The sequence below is a fragment of the Nelumbo nucifera genome, chromosome 8 (genome assembly GCF_055504915.1).
Source record: "Nelumbo nucifera cultivar China Antique chromosome 8, China Antique-T2T, whole genome shotgun sequence".
Classification (NCBI taxonomy): domain Eukaryota; kingdom Viridiplantae; phylum Streptophyta; class Magnoliopsida; order Proteales; family Nelumbonaceae; genus Nelumbo; species Nelumbo nucifera.
In genome coordinates this window covers 8,588,149-8,593,574 of record NC_142656.1, presented here as the reverse complement: position 1 = coordinate 8,593,574, position 5,426 = coordinate 8,588,149, and positions in this window count along the sequence as shown.

Here is a 5,426-nt window from a genome sequence, read left to right as displayed (position 1 = left end):
TGTAAATTTGGATGGACACATTTTTCAAAGCTTCTAAGGAATTTTCACTCATACTCCATTTGGAATAATTGACACCCCTGTATGTTAGGTTTGGTCTCAACCATAAGATGTAAGATATAAAAATTAGGCTGCAAACGGATTGGGTCGAATTAGATATTAAAGTGTATAAATAAATTAGATTAAAAGTAGTCAAAATATTATATATTTATTAATATAATGAATTAAAAATCACTTTAATATTATATTTTATAAAAAATAAAACCTAATGATATGCAATTTGGTAGCTCTTTATTGGAAGACAGCCTGGAAGTTGGGTTGATGAGGTCAATTGGTAGAGTTGCAAGAGAACAATATCAGAGTACTTGGGGTGAATACTTTGATGCTTAAGTCATGGATGAGTGAAAGAGAGCAAGAGAATTAGAATGTCAATGAGTCTTGAGTGCACAATGGTGCATACATTTTGTGGCGGAAAGATGTATCTTTATATAGGCATGGGTAGGTGTGGGTTTCATGTACCATGTCTGAGATCTCCAAAAAGACATGTCTTATAGGCCTGGCACCCTTAGAGGTGATTTCCGTGGATAACAATAATGCTTATCCGGCTATCTCCAAAGTGGGTGGAGTAGAAGTCAATTCATTATATCAGTCATGCAACATGATCCTAGAGGACTCGGAGATGATAAATCATGCGTAGTAGATGCCAATTGCCACATTGTGTAGGTCACCACCCAAGCTTCAGTCAAGTCGTAAGTGCTCGGTGGGAGGTCAACCCTCCCATCAAGGTCCCAAGTCTACCCTTGCCGAGGTGGCTAGTCCGCTCCACTGAGGTAACGCCATACCATTTTCGGCCCTGGCCGAGGTGATGTTGGGCGCTCACTCTCAAGACGTCCAAGGTGTATCCAAACTCCAAACTAAATACCACTATTTTCAAAACCAGACCGCATCGGACGGTTGGACCGGAAAAACTGGAAATTGGCCACCTGACCAGTTCCATTTTCCTTAAAACTGCTTTTTCCCCCAAAATCGTTGATTTTAATCAGCAAACTGTTGAACCGACCAGTTAACCGTTCGAACGATTTTGACTATTTTCTAAATTTTTAAACTTTTTTTATCAAAACAAACCGGCCATTCAGGTCAAACCGGACCCCTGACCGGTTAATTTTTTAAAACCATGCTAACTACGCGACGCGGACTTAAATAGAAGGCCAGATTACCCTCATTAGAACCTATAACAATTTAACTAAAGTACAACAATGGGACAAACTTAAATTGTAAATATGGTTTAATTTTTAAGTATATACGATTATACACATTTAACCGAATTGAATCAAATGATGTATACAGGGATAATAATCGTAGTGTCGAATTCAAATTCCGATAAAAACTCAAAGTCTAAGCTGAGTTTTGAAAATGCACGTGTTGAACTGCCAACTATGGTCCATCAAAGGAATCGCAATTCGCAATTCTTTTCTTTAGAAGCGCAAATGCCGGAGCTTGTGGGACTCTGAAGTCTGAACATTTTGAAGCTTTACTGGGATATTCCGGTGTCACAGATGACCTCTGTCACTGTAGTCGACATGAACCCGTCTAATCATATGATCACTAGGAAGAGGAAATAACGTATGGTGCAGGAAACGCGTTTTCCATGATTGTGAACAGGAAACAAATGTGGCCGGATCGAGCTCACAAATCACAATAATTGTACTACATGAAATGGTAACTACTCAAAAGTAGCTTCACTTGAAAAAAAAAAGAAAGAAAAAGAAAAAAGTAGCTTAATTTAAGTAGCTACATGAAATGGTTACGACAAAATTATTGATTCATCTTAGGTTAGTTATAATCAAGCTCATGATCTACTTCAGTTAATTAAACGAGATAAATGAAGCTCCTAGGAGCTACAGGTTTGCAATAAAACATTAAAACATTAAGGGTTTTTTTTTTAATTTTGAGAGGGAGAAAATTGGTCAATGGGATATTTGGTTTTCATTGACTAAAAATCTTATATTCTTTTTTCAGATTAATGTGGGAATTAGGGAAAGCTTATTTTTTTTGGTAAGTGATACCTATCTCTTAGGTGGATAAATAACTTTCTCACGGGGGAAAGATTCCAACACTTGAATGTGGCAAAAATGTCTTATTTAATAATATTTTTTTATGGCTAAAACGGTCATTTCCTTTTTTACTTGGAAAATAAAATAACATGGGTAAATACACTTACTTGGATAAGTATTTCACAAGAAAAACTTATCTAGGTAAATGCATTTACCCAAACAAGTAACTTACCGAAAAATGAAAGGGGCCTAAATGTCATTGGTCTCTCATACACAGGAAATAAGTAATTTCACTTGCAATAAAAAAACAATTTAAACGGGGTGGATGGATTAGTCAAATATATTGAATTGATCAGTTTAGATTTAATGGTCCAAGCATTTATTGGATTGGATTGGACCCGATTCATCTATAATTAATTTATATTGGTCTAGGTTGGATTATACTAATATTGAGTCCATTAACAAAAGATAAGAATAGTGTGTTAATAGATTAAGTTTGGATTGGACCCAATTCAAATTAAAACCAATTTGAACAAATCAGACAGTACACATTGAATTGGATCAATTCGCCAATGATCCAAATTATTCATTGGATTGCATTGGTCCTGGACCATTTGTAATTGATTCATATTGGACCGGGTTGGGTTGAACCAATATTTGGTCCATTGATATGTAAGTTGTAAACTTGAAGTCATTAACCAAAGTCTTGGACATTTTGATATTTGTTATGATTGCTTTATGGCCAAATACTAAATGTGTTACAGTTCAGTTGATCAAACCATTAGCTAATTTTTTGAAATCGAATTGATACTATTAATTTTTGAAAAACCAAGAATTGAAGTCAATTAATTAACTGATTTGGTTCGTTTATTTTAAATATATTATATATATATATATTAGTAGAAACCAAAATAGATGATTTGTTAAACCGATTTTTTTGTTCGATTTCCATAGTTCGATTCAATTTTCGGTTTTTGTTGTACACCATACATACTAAATAGTAAATACCATCCATTCCAAACCTGATCCAACTGTAACCTCAACGACTCTACCCGAGTCCAAGTCCCAAGTCATGCGTCCCTAATATCATTCCCATGAATCTACAAAACATAGAAAATTGGTCCAAATAACCTACACCAATGCGAATTCAACGAATCAGACTATGGTCTGCCATTGGCATACTTTCACTGACGATCCCAAGTCCGAACGACCTGGATAGTGGCGGTAGACGGACTGACCAAAGCACAATTTCCTGTTTGAGGGAAGACTCGCGCCTTTTCGCTGTTGTGTCTTCTTGCACTTACATTCCCACCGTTGAATGCTCTCCTAAAAAATTGACCCAACTATGTAAGACTACGACTACAGGTTTCATAGTATTTTAAAAAATTAGTTTCCCTTCAACAATAGCCGACCAAGTAATTACCAAAATCAAGAGAGATATATCACTTTTTAACCTTAACTTTATAAAAAATACCACATTCTTATTTTATCCCTTTAAATAGTTTTTTATTAAAACACCCTTATAATATTATGGATTTACTAAAAGCCTATCCTACAATTAATCTTAAAGTTTATTCAATTAAATTTTATTAAAAGAAAATATAAATTAAAATACCATTTTTTGTCCTTATTAAGACACCGACAGCTTTATGTTTAATTCTGTTTGATCAAATTTATTTTCTATAAAAAAATATTAAGAATAATTTTAGAATAAAGAATTATGAGCCCATGCCCTTTGAATATTTTACGTTCAGGTGATTATAATATATTATGGTTGTTTTAAGTAAATTCATAAAATCATAGGAATATAACCTAAAATAAAATAAATAAACAATATTTTACCAGAAAATAATAAATAAACAATATGAAGTATTTTCTCTATGGGCCCTGATAAGGGTGGATTTGGCCCTCCAATGATATTGTGACACATAGCACATCAGAACAACTAGGTGACACCTGAAACCACTTTGGCAACAACTTGCCTTAGCCAAGTTGATGGTGTCCAATCTGGTGGCTTGGCTTAGGCTCAAGCGCCAACCTGGCGACCTGCGAGACGTGCTCGCCGACAAATTCGACATGCATACCCCACAATCCTTGGAGGTTGGCCCTCATTCCGGAATATGGTCAACGTGCATGGCAGTTACCTCCGAGGATTTCAGACCAGTTACACACGACCTCTTGGCGATCTCGGGGGCGGTACATGAGCAAGGCCTATATAAAGGCACCAACCCTAATGACAAGTGGGGGGAGAAAGCAAGTAAGCAAGTTCTAGCTCTCAGATTTTGTGATTTTTAGCTCGCAGTCTATTATGAGAGTATTGACTTAAGCATCGGAGCGACCTCGTCAGGTTAATCACCCTGAGTCCTCTGACATTTGGTTCCTTGCAGGTCCCTAAAGAGCAACGAAGCTCATCAATCCAGCTCGACATTTCATAGGTTGCCTTGCACTTGGTCAGCCCGACGCCTCACAAGTAGCTCACCACCTGGTCAGCCTAGCATCTCACAGGCTGCCCTGCACCTGGTCAACCCGATGCCTCACAGGTAGCTCGCCATCTGGTCTGCCCAACACCTCACAAGCAGCTAGACACCTAGGCAACTAGATGCCTCACAAGCAGCTCGACGCCTCACAGGCAGCTCACCACTTGATCAACCCGACACCTTATAGTAGCTTAACACTATAATCAACTCGCCACCTAGCCTGCCCAGCTCATCCAGCCAAAATTCTCTATTTCGACCTGAGTCATCACCAATCGGAAGAGACAAAATGACGAGGTATTAGCAAAAAAATCGATACATTAAGAAAAATCGATTCATCGGGCCCCGTCCGTACTTTTCCGTTTTTTTTAATATCTGAATTGATGCTTTATGTGTATGTATGTATGCAAGACATGTTATGATGTGGAATTGCGATTATGATGACGAATCCGATGATGCTATAAATTGAGGAGAAATCGAAATTGAGGAGAAATCGAGGCGCATGCAGAGCCCTCATAATTCTGTCCTCTCTGACCCACGCAACCCTCCAATGCCTGCGTTTTTTACGTTTCGGATTCCAAAATACGCATACGCATGAATCTTCTTCCATCTCCAATCCCCCTTGCTTTTCCGTTTATTTACCTCCTTCGCCCCCTGCGTTTTTTTTTTACTAAAACTTTTCACCCTATCTGTTCGTAAATCTAAAAATCTATATACAGAATATATCATATTTTTCCTACCAAAACAAAAGAAAAGAATACAGAACGTATGAATCTGTATTATGTTATTCATGTGTGAGTATTATGAACCGGGACTCGGGATCTATTGCGTCACTAAATTCAAGTCATTCGGCTCTTATTTTCGGGATATTGGCGGGAGACGGTTCGGCGCAACTTGATGC